The sequence below is a fragment of the Battus philenor genome, unplaced genomic scaffold, assembly GCF_028537555.1.
Source record: "Battus philenor isolate CCGP_79_NKW_IND1 unplaced genomic scaffold, ilBatPhil1.0.hap1 SCAF_2, whole genome shotgun sequence".
In the NCBI taxonomy this organism is placed as follows: Eukaryota; Metazoa; Arthropoda; class Insecta; order Lepidoptera; family Papilionidae; genus Battus; species Battus philenor.
Genome location: NW_027181682.1, coordinates 4,296,851 through 4,313,299, shown reverse-complemented (window position 1 = coordinate 4,313,299; position 16,449 = coordinate 4,296,851). Strand labels below are relative to the sequence as shown.

Genomic DNA, 16,449 nt, shown 5'->3' with positions numbered 1-16,449 from the left:
GCTAGTATAGGGAAGATCAATTTGATTCTAATTTCTTTCAAATTGGGGTCAAGTGATCGGTATAAATATTTTTAAGGCGATAATAATAAGAATGTATTTAAAGATTCATTACAGATGTATTTGTATATAATGACGTCATACGTTAATAATAATCTAAAACGAAGGTAAGGGAGGAAGAATTGCTCCTTTGAAGTGGCAGGGGTGGACCACATCCCTCGTGTAGCCGTCGGTCGTTGGGGTTGAAAGGTTCTTGAGCGGCAACCACAGCCCCGTAGACGCAGCGCGGGTACGCCCTCAACTAGTAGGTGGAGCAAAGACATGGTGAAAAACTGTTGACCGTGGCGATCCTTGGACAGGCCTGTGCTTTACAGTGGGCATCTATCGACTGAAAAGAAAAAGAATCTGAAAACTTGTAATAGTATCTTTGGTGCTTTTACACACGGTTCCATGGTGTAATGGTTAGCACTCTGGACTCTGAATCCAGCGATCCGAGTTCAAGTCTCGGTGGAACCTGTTGTTTTTGTTTGTGTTAGATATGTAAATCGGAAATGTCGTTGATAAATTAGTTAAGACTTGTTTCCTTTCTTTTAAATGACATAACAAACTGTGTTATGTATATGCCCTCCGTTAAAACTTCGTATTAAAACTTTCTGACTTTTTTGAATATTCTAGAAATAAGAGTATGGTAGAGAATAAATAATTGTACTAATTAAATATTGCCCACTTATGTTGTTATGTCTTTTTTTGCCCATTTTCATTAGCTTCGTTTAGTACCATCTACAAATAAATTAATGCTCTTTTTGCTTCTTTGTATGTTTGACCCATATGTGTGTTTCTATTTAACATAATATCTTGTTCTAATGTTTATTCAAATACACTATAATCATCCCATATATGTGCATTTGTAAAAATACCTGTGAAGATTCATTCGATCGAAAACAAATAAAAAATACCGTAATCTTGGTAAAATTATGGAAGAAGTCAGGTTCCACCGAGATTTGAACTCGGATCGCTGGATTCAAAGTCCAGAGTGCTAACCATTACACCATGGAACCGTGCGTAAATAACTTTTATTTATATACCGTGTTTACTCACGAATCAAAATTTTAAAAATAAATACGCGATTTACAATGTCAATGACATACGCATATGTCCGATTTGAACTTGATTTATATTAGCATAAATATTTATGATAATCCGAAGATCGATGAAATTTAGTACACACTTTATTTGTTATATTCATAATTATGTGGTATAAAAGTTGTTATTATTATTTTAGCTGTAGGACTTCATTATGGAAGCGGCCTGTATCCTGAATCTTCCGACGACCCTAAGAAGGTCATTTGTCTCCTATAATATATTTGTTATTAATATACTTGTATATCAATGTATTGTCTTATCTTGTTTCAGCAAGCTAGTATCCGTCACCAAAGCGACATTGCTAATTTTACATAAGATATAAATGTGAGTACAAATGTGTTTTATAGTAATTTTATATATGTATTTATCTTTTCGAATACAGAACATATTTGTTATATTCGAAACCATCTTGTACACTACGATTTGTCGTTACATGTTCTTTCGTTTCCATATTTTGGTTGTCTTATACGATATTGCCTCTGTTGTATTTTTTTATATCACTATAACTATTTTTGCTTTCTGATGCTACGCGTATAATAAAAGTATTAAATTTTTTACAATTTTTATTTTTCTAAACATTACATATTATGATAGTAGGTGTTAATATATTGAAACAGTCTTTATCGCAAATGTTAGCAAACATCATGTAGCAAAATTTAATTTGAAAATGATGTAAAAAAATATATAATGCACATTTTTATTAAACTAAGGATGTTTTGAAAATCTTATCGTCTAGTTCTTCGAGAGCATTCTTTCAAACGACATTGAAGATTTTCAAAAACACGTCTGAAAGCTATTGAAACTGTCGTTTTTATTTTCGAATGTTTTGCTTTAATTCAGAATGTGTTTTCGGCAATTTGTCACTTCTCTTAGAGTTGTACTCTTTGAGTTAAGTTATTAAAAAACATACAAGAACTTTATTATGTCCTAACCACTACAAAACATGTTTGATATTTATTATATGTATTGTGACCAGCGTTTATTGCCAGTAATGACTTAGTGACCTGAGACGTGGACCTTTACAATGGGCCTAATAGGAAGGCTTGAGGTCCCCGTAGAGTAATGGATAGGGAACCAAGATCGTCGCCGTAGCTCGGAGAATCTCGCGTCTGAGGTGGCAGTGGATAGGGTACTTTTTTGGGGCCGACCGGAAGATTTTAGAGTAGCGACCATGAGCCATGCTGTGTAATTTGGACCCTCGCCGCTGGACCCTCACAAGTCGCTGGATGCGGGTAGGTCAAAACCGGTCACTGTTGTGATTTTTCCGTAGCGTCTTTCAGAGAGGCCTATGCTGTGCGATGGGTGTCTACCAGCTTACATGAAGATCATGATTACTGTATATGTTTATGTGTCTCATATTCTTAAAACATATATATTATAATGACCACTTTAGAATTCTCATATACGGTTCCATGGTGTAATGGTTAGCACTCTGGACTCTGAATCCAGCGATCCGAGTTCAAGTCTCGGTGGAACCTAGTCTTTTATTCCCATAAAATACACCTTTCTTTCTGATAACATACTTTTATTATTTTTAATGAATACCCATATAATACAGGAAAGAAAATCATGAGAAAGAAGTGTTATTTATTTATTTATTTTATTGGAGATAGACAGTAACAAAAGGCAGTAAGAAAGTACAAACTTAGAAACTTAGAAATATATAATTAGTTACAGTTGTTACCTTAGAACTAGATAGTTGGGACTAGACAGTGAGATCACTGAGAACATATAATGATTTATAGTCAAACAAATAAGAATAAAAACATTACTAAACAGTGAACAAAGACTATGGTTTATATTGTATTTATATTATGTTTGTGTATATATTTATATTATATCTATATTATGGTTTAAATTGCATTGTATGTACTCAATAATTTCGAACGAAATTGTTTTTTAAAAGATACGGGAGAGCACGAGAATATATCAATATCACTAACATATGAATTGTGGAGGTCACACATTCTGTATAAGGGTGCACGTTTACCGATATTTGTCCTAGCCGTTGATAAAAAAATCTCTCTCTATCTAGAACGCGTTCTTGCTGCAGGAATTCGAAAGTTTACCTCGGATAACAGTTCCGAACAGTTAACATTGCCACCATGTGCCACAATGTTAACATTGTTAACACAAATATTTTTAAGTGTAGTGGCGTCCATTAGAGAACGTCGATCCTTCAATGATAACATTTGGTATCTGTTTAAAAACATTTTATAAGAATCCCGGGGGCAATGCATTCGGTAGTTCAGAATACGAAGGAATTTTTTTTGTACTCTTTCAATTTTATTTTCGTAGACTGCATACAGTGGATTCCAAATAGGGGATAGATACTCTAAGTGAGATCTTACTAGAGATTGATAAAGATCGTTTTGTTCGATGGCACGATTTCGAATTGAAATTTATTGGAATGAATAATATTTTTCTTGTCAGAGATAATACGAGGCACATGGCTATCGATATACTCGTATGTATAAATACAATAAGTAATAAAGTTTATTGCTTTTTAATATATAGTTGGAAAAAATGTTTGTTAATTTTATTACCTCTTATATAGTAGTATATATTAGTTTTTTTTAAATTGTCGGTTACAAAATAGTTTTAACGCTTGTAAGAAGCGTATGTATCTTACTCTAGGGAAATTTCCATTAATATCGGAGCTCTCCGATGCTGTCACTCCGCGAGATGAAACCTTCCCATCCAATACATCTGCTACAGAAAATCTTAATCTAATACGCTGCGACAGCGAATGATTTATACGTGGAACCGATCTTCTGATCAGTGGCGCTAAAATGTTGCACTAAGACGATTACTTGTAAAAAACTATTCTTACAGTATTTTTTCGTATTTTAAATGAAGTGAATAGAGAAATACAAGCACACTGTCACCACAGCCACTAGATATCATTTATATTTTGTTATAATTGTATAAAGTAGGCTGTCAATTTTAATAACATTAATTGAAGAATAAAGCGAGTCGTAAGTTAAATTTGATGAATTAAGTTTTAGTTACGTTAGATCACCGAGAATAGAAATGTTCAGAATCGAAAATTAATTGCTTTGCATAAGGTTCTAGGAACTAAATAAAAAGCCTTAAAGGAAATGGACGTGGCCCTGCTAAAATGACAAAGTAGGTGATAAAAATAGTATTTAGTATTTTCAATAAAGTTCTTTTTTATGTCTGTAGCTAATAAAGAATTTGTTTATATTTTTGGCATCAAAGACAATTATATTCACTTAATATATAAGAGAGGTGATACTGACAGTTTTTATAACATTTTAGTATAGACTTATAAAGGTTGAAGAATGTTCATCGCGCAGATTATAACTAAGATTACTTGGACCAAGTTTGAACTCATTAAACATGTTGTAAGTAGTAGCAAAAGATGATGTTAAATCGCCAAATGCTAAGTGAAGTCTACCAGTTTAATCAGAAGTTTCTGGCTCTGTAACTTAATATTTTGTTGCCGCCAATTTATTAAAATAAACTAAAGGATAATTTTGTAAATTTTAAAGAGTTCTTTTTAAGAATTCTTATACATTTTTTTATAATATTATTAAACTGGCCAGTTATTAAAAGTTTCAATGTCACTAACGTGTAAATTATTGTTATGTATTTAATTTCTGGAGTGCATTAGTTATATATAAAAAGTTGTGATATTACAGTCAATTTATACAAGCGCCATTTTAGGTGCCCAGTTTGGCTTGCAATACACTCTACTTGCTCACACCTGAGCGCAATCACATTATGTGACGCCCCGCTCGGCTGCGAAAGGATTTTTTATCACATACAAATGATGGCTTCTGGATCGTTCTGTTCGCTTTTTATATATTACTTTTCAGAAATCAACTGTATTATATATGTTTGTAAAAATATACAATAAATAGAACATAGTGAATATATGTGTTACTGTGAAAATTGCGGTTGGCCTTATAAGAAGGCACAAGGTCTTAAATAAATTCAGCAAGAAACGGAGGGTGATTTGCTCGGAGTTATACTGCGATCGGTCACAGACGTAGGTAAGAATTGCTTGAAGAACTGGTGGTGGGCGGGGCACATCGCTCGTGCGGTCTTCAGCTGCTGGGGCGGAAAGGTTCACGAGTGGCGAACTGTTACGCGTAAATGAAACGACGATAAGGTTTCGGGAAATCGCTGCATGCGTGTAGCGCATGACATCGTGGCGATTTTGGGAAGGCCTATGTCTTGCAGTGAGCGTCTATCGGCTGAAAAGACGAAGAACGAGGTGAATTTCAGTATAATTCTCCGAATAATATGCTTATAGCACTATGGACTATACTTTTGTGTTGTTTTTAATTTTAAAATTGCCACTAATTATTTCGACTCTCCCTGCCGAAATCCCATAGTAACAAAAATGTGATTTGATGATTCGCTGAACTAAAACAACCGTGACATCACCGTGCATCGCACTTCTGGTGTGCATAGGGAAGAAACTAACTGTTATTTCCTAATACTAACTAAGAAGTGATAGAGGCGGTTTCAAAGAGTTAATTGGTAAAAAAATTCTAAATTTTTTACCTGGCTGGATTACATCCTTAACTCTAGTATTACAATGAAATAAACTACCGTGATAATCTGCGATTTTTTTTATTTTGTGTTGGTGCTGTTTGCATTTTCTATTTCAAGTTGATCGTGCAACTTTTTATGAATTACTGGAAGACATTGGAAACAGCGTTGGAAAAATAAAAGTCTAAACAAGGGCTCTGTCCAGCACTGTTTGCCTTTCGGCTAAAATGTCAACTATGTTTATAAATAACGATGTATTCTTATTCTTATATACACTCATTCACTTAAGTTTTCTGAAAAAGAATTGTTTTAAATTCTTACCTTTGCATTATTACCTGATGAAAATTATGAAATAAAAGTTAAACATATATAAAATAAATATGTAAGCCTAAACTACGTATTACAATTTTTTTATTTTTATTGTTTATCTTTCGTGTATTTTACTCTTCTTTTTATTATTTACGATGATTAGAAAGCCAGAATTAAAAAAATACGTTGACAGATTTGTATATTTAAACAGAATTGAATTTTTAAGGTACGGTTTGTAAATTAATTTTTTTATGTTATTATGTAAAATATTTTAAAAGGACTTTTTATTTATATCCTGTTATTGTTATTTACTCTAGCCCTAAGTTTTTTAAAAATAAAAGTAAAATAAATTACTAACCCTTACGGCTATGCATGGCTCGCAATGCCTTTTGTGGACGAAATTTCATGAAATCTGTTCTTGACAAATTTTAACATGCTATAAAAATATTTTGGTAAAGTTTTATATCCATAAAAGGTATAGGTCTAAAAATAGGCATTTTTAAACGTCTTCCTTACTTTCCCTTAAGAGTGGAATTTCGTAAAATTCAATCTTACCTGACCTTGAGGCGAAAAAACTATTCCTAACAAATTTTAGTCACTAATGGCTTTTGAACTATTGCGATTAGTTAGTACATAGGTGAAAATCTCTTTTATGAATATAGATAGATAATAAAGCTTTTGTTGTTATACATTGGGTTCATAAAACCATTAAATAAAATATTTTATACAATGCTCTATATTAGTTATGACTTGCGGCAGATAGAGTTCAATTAACGCAGTCCCGTTATTAATGTTCTACTACCGTATCCTACGAACTCCATTAAATTCAATCTCCCGTAATCCGCGCAGCTCTCGGTGTTGCCAGCAAATGTTAAGACGGTCAAAATTATTTTAAACCAAAATTATTTAAATGTAATTTATTGTGGAAGTCACTCGATTGATATTTTTTTTATGTAACCGATCGTAAATTACCAGTTACGGTGTTTTAGACTGATGACCTATTTAGCAGATTTAAGGCGGTCTGTCTGGCAGTGTTGCACTATATTATTATAATATATATATATATATATATGTATATATATATATATATATATATATATATATATATATATATATATATGTGTGTGTGTGTGTGTGTTTGTATGTGGATACGCTACAGAACTTTGTAAGATAATCGTATCGTGGTGAATGACGACCCTTATAACGATGCGTGTCCTTGTAGGAAGATGTTCAACGCTGCGCTTGCCAAACCACGTTATACATTTCAGATATATAGCATCCACAACCTCGAAAATTTCGATAAAGTCTACACACTATTGCTCCGGACATTGCGGCAGTACCTACCGATGGCTAGTGTGAAAACTGCTAGTGCTAGTTACCTGATGCATGTGAGGTAAAGAAACAAAGCTCTCTGTTCTAAAATATCTCATGTGCGTCTTGGTAATTGTACTCTTCCCCATGTCACTGTTCATCTACTCGTACCTCGGATGACAAGCTGACAAGCTAGATCGTCTTCTTGGAAAATCGATATTAAAAAGCACAAAGTTATGTATGTCTAGGAAGATATATAATCGTACCTTCGGTGACAAGCTACCCGCTAGATCGTCTACCTGGAAAATCGACATTAAAAGCACAAAGTTATGTATGTCTAGGAAGTAACGTATGATCACTTTCAAGTTTTCATTACTATCTGTAATATGAAAAAAGATATTTATACTAAATTATTCTGCTTGTTTCTTGCAAGGCATTTGTATATAAAATATGAATATGCGCAATAATTCTCTTGAGGCCAGTTCATGTAATTTTATTTATTATTTTTTTAAAGTGAAAGATTATTTGCCATCAAACGCTACCAGAATTACATCTGGCAACATTCGCACCCTCCGGCAGAGAGCAAGGCACGCACTAATTACCGACGAGAATTCGATGCAATAAATCACGGGCATAATATAACGGCCAGCGCCGGCGTCGGTCGCGTCGCTCAGGAATGCACGGCCCAAATCCACTAGGGCCGCCCTCTATAATTTGAATTTCGAACTAGTGATGACCTATTTGGCGACATTATGACATAAATATATTTTATTTTTTTACAAGAAAAGTTTCGTTTGTCTTTACAACCACTAAATTTTTCATAAAAAAAATGTAGTAAGATATATTGTTTTCAAAAATAAGTGAACTGGGTTCTATTTGTAGTTTGGTCATGTTGGACGTCTATGGCTGGACATAGGCCTCCTCTGTAAATTTTCAATAGAATGCGGTCTGCATTCAGGGCCTTTCGACGACCTTAACAAGGTGGTGTGTTCACCTCGTCGATGCATATCGTATGCGCTGCATTGGCTGATTGGTACACTCTATTTCAGGATATTAAAACAGCCCAGCCGCCATTTTTTCTGTGCGCTATGTAGTGGTCTGTCCACTGCAAATTCAACAACGATTCCTGCTCATTTTTAGAGAAGAAAAGATTATATTGCAAAAGAGGTTAGAGGGGTAAATGAAGGTTTTACTGTAAGAGGGACACTTAAGTAGGAGGTTGCTGGTCAACTTCGCTGTTTTAACCCCTAGACGCCTCTCCCAAAGATATCTTTGGGGATATACCATATTTGCCACGTTTGGCTGGCGGGTTAACGATCGCAGGGTAGGATCACGGTAAGCAGAGGACGCTGCTCTTGAATCATCTTGAAACTTGTATGTGGGCAGTGGTCTCGACCTAAAATGCTCAGGTCTTCTACTGCTGCGCTTCTACTAAGAAGGTTGCTCGAGGAGCGAAGTATTTTTTTGTTCGTATTTGCGAACTGGAACTAAGAATACAAGAAGAAGGTGAAGTGGGAGACAAAAATAAAGAGAAAAGTATAATTAATGCATACATTAGTCATTTTTGACAAATGGTATGAAATGTGGTCGTGTTTACAGAAATTGAAAATGAATCGAATGCATATTCAAAAGCCAGGATAACAGTAAATAAGAGTGCCTCTGTATAATAATTTTATTCACGCGCCTCGTCTTAGGCGAGGAAGAACATTTAAAAGTAATAAAATAACCATTAACAAGAACTAAAAGAAAATGGTTCTGCAAATCACTAAGTACTGAGTCAATGGTTTTGAAAAAGGAAATTTAAGCTAGTAAATTAATAGTTAAGTAGCTGTAGATTAGTAGTAGTATCTAAGTCTTCTTCTTCTTAGTCGTGCACTTGCGGTCTCTACTCTCTACTCTTGTGGTCGCGGTCATGTCCCGGTCGGTTTGGCCCAGTGATAGCATTAATTTATTAACTTTTTAGTGGTAGTTTTATTGGTATATGTCCATCACGCTGCAGTGCGTCTATGAGATCACTTGCCTTCTACTTTACCTTGCACCACATTATCACATGTCCAAAGAACTAGAAGCTTAGCCAGTGGTGTTGAAATTACAGTGTACCAGGTGTGTGTGTCAGGAGTTTTTAGTTGATAGAAATATGTGTAGTTTGATTTGTTGACTCATTTACATGATTGATATTATAATGTATGTATCAAGAATAGGTAAAATTCATTTGAAACGACAAACTCTTGGTTTCTGACAGGCTCTTTTCAAATTACTACTTATAATTAGACTACTGAGCAGCGGTAGAGGACTGAGACTAGCAATCGTGGGTCGCAGGTTTGATTACCGGGATATAATCTTACATAATTCACACTTTGAACTCTTATTATTCTAATTTCCAGTGTAGTTTTCTTAAGACCCATACATGAGGTTAAATTTATAGTAACTTCATTCAAGAAGACATTTGCAATACACTTTTGAATTGTTGATTAGTCGTCGTTTTTTCCGGTCCTTTTATGCCCACTGCAAGACATAGGTTTCCTCTATGTGGGATATACCATAATCGCCACGCTTGGCAGACGGGTTAGCGATCGCAGTTTTACCCAGTGGTTATGCGATCTGTGCGCTATGTGGTCTGTCCATTGCCCCTATATATGACTATCCGCTGGACTGTATTTTCATTCGTATACGATTCTTCTCTTGCCTAATCCATCTCCTAGAGAAATTTCGAACCAGAGCCAACTAAACAGAGGCCCTAAGTGAAGGACCACCTTTCAGTGTCGTAATTAATTACTGGTAGCATACACTGGTCACAGGTAAGTTTATTAACTGACATTTATAGAGGGTAGTGCTTATAGACTGACTTTTTTTTAAACGGCTTTTATTTTTGGAGCCTTGCATTAATTAAACTACATCTATAGTTGACTTGATAATTTTGTAAAAGTTTCTTTTCTTGTAGTCGGACTTTTTGGACTCTATATTTTAATGCTTACGTTTATTTCTAGCGATTGCCTGGTGTAACACTTCATTGCAGAACTTTACATATCTAGGGTGGCATTTTTCGTCGCCCATGAGAGGCGACTCTTTCCTTCTCTATTTTCCTACCAATTTCCACTTCGAGATCAAGGCGGATATAGTCTTACGTTGGTACAACCCTAATGCCGATGGACAGCCTAATTACATTAATTAAATGAGTATTATTTAAGATTAATATAGATTATAATGAATAATCATAAGATCAGTAACATAGTGGTTTTGAACTGTAAGGAGGTAGTTTACCTGCGAATAGATTTGCAAGGTTGTTTATATTTATTTAGGTAAATAATATATGTTTATTACAACGCACATGATTTCAATATGGAAATAACTCCATATAATTCTTATAATTATTAATTCATTGTTATATAAGAATCTGAACTAATAAAAAAACAAGACGATGTTTTCTTTGGAGTGATTAATTTACATTTTGCGACCAATATAGGATGATTAGTTATGTAAAATGTAAAAGTTTTACAGGGGTGAATGTATTGCTCTTTTGCTGTCAATTTATGTATACCCTATCCAAAAATCAATTTATTACGAAATATTAAATAACGTAAGGAAAATATAAAATTCGTTTTATAAAACGCCGATTACTACATATTAAATTATTATCATTCACTACCTCTTAAGCTTTTGTACTGCCAGATGTTATAGTCATGTCGCATTCGTTTAGTAAAAAAATTCATAATAATCACTTTATACAGATCAAAGTGTAAAAACTTTGCCAACAATATATCATTTGTCCTTTAAAGCTTGTATATTTTAATCTTTTCAAACATAAGTTATTTATTGTATTATATAAAAATAATAAGTTGTAGTAAATTTTATTTAATAAAATCTAATTTAGACATGAAATTTAAAGTCAAAGGGCGGATTTTATTTTAATCATTCTTTATCAGTGAACCTACGAAACTGAAAATGTAAAATATCTGTCTGAAATGAAAAGAAAAAAGTTGAAAACCTTATTAGCTGAAGTAAAAATATATATATATATATATATATATATATATAAATCATATGTTTAGAGTACACAAAAAATATTTATTTATATGTTATGTTTTTTATGTTTTATATTCGACGAACAACTTGGAAAAACAAATAGATTACAATAAATATCGAAGTATATAAAATACAACACAGATAAAAAATGCAACACTCACATTCAAGCCATTCATTCTTCTCTAACATCCTAAGAAATGAAAAAAATAAATTTACCATTCTGAATTCAAATTACTGGCCTTCCCAACGCTCGGTACATACTCGCGTTCCTCCCTACGGGTTATTTATGAACAGTCACTGAGCTATGTAATAATCTGAGGCGGGATTTAATTTGTCGGACTGATTTCACACTAGGGTGCAAACGAGAACCACTTATGCGGTGGCAACCCTGACAGAGGAGGACAGAGTGCAGGCCGTTGGAATCGTTAGCGGTTTCAGCAGACAGCTCGTAAGCAGGGTGACCAAGAGAATGCTATAAAAGCAGACAATTCTGGATAAAAACATTTTTCTGTCTTCTACAGTTTGGTGGCAGTCTTCGCAAAATGATTGTCACCTCCTACCTAGCTTTTAACGACTAATGTTTCCTATAACAATTATTAGAGAAGCTGTTTGTGTATGTCACATTAAATCCGGCTGAGTTTTAAATGGGATTCTTTTATTAACTCGAGTTTGAAACACTTGCTGCCATCATGGTTAAAGGGAGAGGAATTCAATTTCATCTAGTTTCTAACAAATTGTGGTTTCCGGGCATTCTTCATATGACACACATAAGTGATGACTATGAAAGGCTATATGTGAACAGAGTGATTAGTTATACGCGGAAAAGCTTTAAAGGGCTGAACGTATTATGAAAGAGACAAAATGCTTTAGATATTACAGTAACAATAAACTTCTTTGTGTTTTGTCTTCGGGTCTGACCAAGTGTGGTACCAAAGGGGACTTACTAATTTAGTTTAGTAAAACCTAACATAAACCCATATAAACATTTATGTGCTGAAAGTTACTTTTTGTGTGATATTTCGACATGACCGGAAACCTTAGTGGTCAGTTAATAATTAAAAACAATATAATTAGCTAAAAGTTCACAGAACAGTGATTATGACATGATTTGTCAGCAAAAATCTTTAAATATTTTACACCTATATTCAACCATCCTGTATAAAATGATCACTTTGAAATATTTCATATTGACTAAATTTTTCTTTTCGAATGCGGCTAGTATGACAAGGTCTGCAGGTAAAGATAGTAAACAATAGTTAATTTTAATATATAGTTGCTTGAAATCCAAAAACGTTTTTACTATATTAGCGTTGCGTTTTTTATTATTTCCGAAAACATAGATTTTTGAGTAGAATATGTAGAATAAACATTAATTGACCTCTCAAAGACAAGATCACATATCTCAGTGATAATATGGTCACCCTAACTAGCCGTAATGAAAATCGGCGATGCGAATTTATCCTCTCGGTTTTTTCTCTGGCGAGCTAAATAAATTGGGATTTGTTTGTTTGAGCACAGATCTTCGGTTTCTACCTTTACGTAAAATCTTTTTTTTTTGTTGTTTTATTTATCAGACAATAATTTAAAACAGCACGTAAAATCAGTCCTGATGTTAAAGTAAAGGCTTATTTTGTAGTCACATCATTAGAAGTCGTTACAATCTTTTGTCTGGACTATGGTTTATTATGTCGTCTTGTGTTGTATACTCAATAAATATTTATGATATTCTTAACTTTAAATATGTTTAATAAAGATGATTATATTATGATTTGATATTGACACGGTTCTCTAAAATATATTGCTTTTATACCTATTTCCAATCACCAATAAAGCAATCTCTCTAAATTTATTTTAATAGGTAGTTATCTGTAATTTTAAATTGCCTTTTCTTACTACATTTTCTTCAAGTTATTTGTTATGGCGAAAACCATTAATTTTTGAATAGGGTGTCCATAAATTAATTGAAAATAAATTAGCCATACAACGGGTGAACCTTTAAAGCTTTTACATCTATTTCCAATCAACCTCTATAGTGTAATACTTTTTTTAAATATTTTTTACGCGGCATGTAGTAAATGGAATTGTAAAAAGTCTGGACTAAGAGTTACTAAATAAATACAACTTTTATTTCTATGTAAGTTATAATTTTGCATGTAGCACACTTGTGACAGTTAAACGAATGAAGGTAGCTGAGGTAGCCTAGCGGATAGGTAAGTTGAAGTAATAGCGGGCCGAGCCCTAAGTGAGAACGACTGATAGTCATTGAGGCCTATTGCAAAGGTACAGGCCCATGCCATGTAATGTACGTTCATCAGTAGAATAATTCGGGTTTGTAAAAACTTTCTGGTAACTTTTATCAGGTAATGACGTCACATAATTATTTCAAATACCTCCCGTCTAAATGACGTAGGCGGCTATTTATTCGTCTAACAAACGTGTTCGTTTAAACCTGACACAACACCATTTAATCCCATTGTCGCCGGGGTGCGTTGGGGGGCGATTCAGCTTGATTAATTAGTATAGAACAATGTCTATTGAACCAAAACATTTGACCCTTCATCCTGGCGCTTGTATTATGTTATTATATAGAAACGCAAGGGTCGATGTATACCGGTTATACGAGGAGACAGCGGATCCAAAGGAGGGACAATTAAGGTTGTTAATGAAACCGTAAGCACTTCCAGGCGTTTGTGAATGATTAGGAATTGTTGTTTGTGTTTGAATTGATTAAGGTAGATGTTTATGAATTGCTCTTCATGCGACCTCTCGTATGGGCAAGTGTCGAAAATTTACCCACGAATACCTTACCGTATTAACATTAATGTCATAAAATAATTAATACAAAATTTGTGTCACCCGGAAAAGAAACAGCAACCTGCAATCATAAATAGTATTTCTTAACCACTAAATTACAACTGCTCGTAAAGTAATAGAATTTAAATTGAAACTAATATATATACTAATAACTAATCTAAAAAAGTTGGAACACCCTAGTTGGAACGACGATATATATAAGTCGCTGAATGTGGTCAGGACTAGACCGGTCATCATGACGATCTTCGATCGGAGGCTTCCTTATTGTAGTGAATGTCTATCGGCTGATAAAAAGCAGTATTATTGTATATAAGACAATTATGAACATCAGAAAAAATCTCGACTGAGTGTTATAAACGCATTTTACGTCGGCTAAATAAAAATTATCGACGAGTGACACCCCAAGCCTTCTCGTTGGGGAGGACTCTGGAGCTTAGACACTCCATAGAGCGACTGCCTAAGCGATGTAAGGGTTTGGCGGCCTGGTAATCCTGTGATACTGTAGTGTCGGATCCCCAAAGGCTAGATTCGTTTGAGAGCTATCAAGCTTCGATACCTTTAAAGAGATTTTCAAGCTAATTGCTTTCTTCGTTCTATACCCTCGCACCTGTAGAATCTGCAAATGTCACTTGGGCAAGAGTGTGTCATGTCAAAAAAAAATCCTTAATTTATAAAAAGTGAGAACGAAATGACACGAGTTTTCCTATGCACAAAAGTCGTAATTGTTGACAAGAGTAAACACAAATTGAAACTCGAGCAGCGCTAGTGATGTGACAATGTTACGAACACTTGTTTCATCACTCGTTAGTCCGACTCCATTTGTTTGCCGCAACGCGACCTAATCCCGAGCTCGGCCCGGGATAATCCCGGCTCACGAATCATGACACTATTGTTGTAAGTGTGAAACCGACACAAATAGGCCTACGGTTTTGTACGTCCCTAGTCCGGACCCTTGAAGTGTATACGCAAAGAAATTTCATCTTTATTATATAAGCATAAAGTTTATATTTGAGTAGACGTTTTATTAAATGCAGTGGAGTTTAATAGATGTTTCATATTTGAAATCTCGTAATGGATTTTTATAGAAATTTCGTATATTATTAACGACTTAAAGTACAGTTTTCCGTATCAAAATCATGGGTTTATAAGACGTTTCGTAGTGTAAGGTTTGCATTGTCAAAGAACAAGGGACTTGCATGACACTTTAGCGAATTTTTATTTGTGAATGCTCATTGTGCGTACTTAATAACGGGATTATTGTTTGCTCCGGTCCTCCCGGGGCGGTTCGGTCAAATATTGGCTGCGGTTAATGAAGCGTTGTATTCGCTGGGCGAAGGTTTGGCATATGTTGTTGTTTGCACTCAATTATTTGAAAACATTATATAACAAATTGCTCTCTATTTTAATAAATACATTTTAATATTCCATTGTGTTCGATAAAACTGGTTGGAAGCGGCCTGCATCCAGTGTTTCTGGTCTTTCCACCTTACGGATGAACGTCCTGCGCTATGATGGTCGACCCATGGTCTCAACTTCTTAACCTTAAAGTCCCAGCGGCCGTCCGTACAGCGTAACGAAATGAATATGAAGGTCTACAAACAATGTATGTTACCAGTGAAAACTCAAGTTGTTGAAACGTGGCTTCTCTTATATAAGAGGTAAACAAACCAAAAAAAATATATGAATCACTAAAACAAAATAGGGAGATACTGATAAAACAGAAATAATAATATATAAATTGATAATCGTATCTATGTTAAAATGTAATAACCTCTGTTAAATAAATATAAGAAAGAACAAAAAAGTATAGCATAAATATAAATATAGATAATAGCGAAAAATGTAATAATTAGCTTAACCTGTGATATTTGAGGAACGAGGTGAAGGAAGAGCAGTTATGCATGAAAGGAAATAAGTATGTAGAAGAATGCTGGAGAATTATAGAATGAAAGAATAGGAAAGCTAGATTATATGACGAATAAAGAAGAGTAAAGAAATTATATGAAAAGAATTATTATTAAAAATAAAGTTAACGTTCTGTCCCAAAATGAGATAGAGGAGTATGAGAGGTCCAAGAACAGGGGCCAATAAAAAAAAGGTGGTTTCTCTCTTTGGATCATTGGGAAGCTCAAAGTCACTTAACAATAGCAGAGGATGATAAAAATCTCCTCAGTCGGTCCATTTACTTCACCAATAAAAAAAAATAAACCGTCAATGATAAATATATTTTTTAAAATTTAATACTTTATTCTATTGTGTTTTTATAGTCTCGTATTTATGGAACGTAAATATTTAAAATTCGCAATGTCTTTAAAATAGCGGAAGGAA

The 16,449-nt window shown here is 34.1% G+C and overlaps 3 non-coding genes across 3 annotated transcripts; 2 read left to right on the top strand and 1 right to left on the bottom strand.

The window, feature by feature from the left end:
* The first annotated feature begins 441 nt into the window (after positions 1–441).
* Positions 442–513, top strand: TRNAQ-CUG (transfer RNA glutamine (anticodon CUG)). The gene has a single exon. It is a non-coding gene; the product is annotated as a tRNA-Gln (tRNA).
* A 470-nt stretch (positions 514–983) lies between these two features.
* Positions 984–1,055, bottom strand: TRNAQ-UUG (transfer RNA glutamine (anticodon UUG)). Its single transcript has one exon. It is a non-coding gene; the product is annotated as a tRNA-Gln (tRNA).
* Positions 1,056–2,546: 1,491 nt separating this feature from the next.
* TRNAQ-CUG (transfer RNA glutamine (anticodon CUG)) lies at positions 2,547–2,618 on the top strand. The gene has a single exon. It is a non-coding gene; the product is annotated as a tRNA-Gln (tRNA).
* Positions 2,619–16,449: the final 13,831 nt, after the last annotated feature.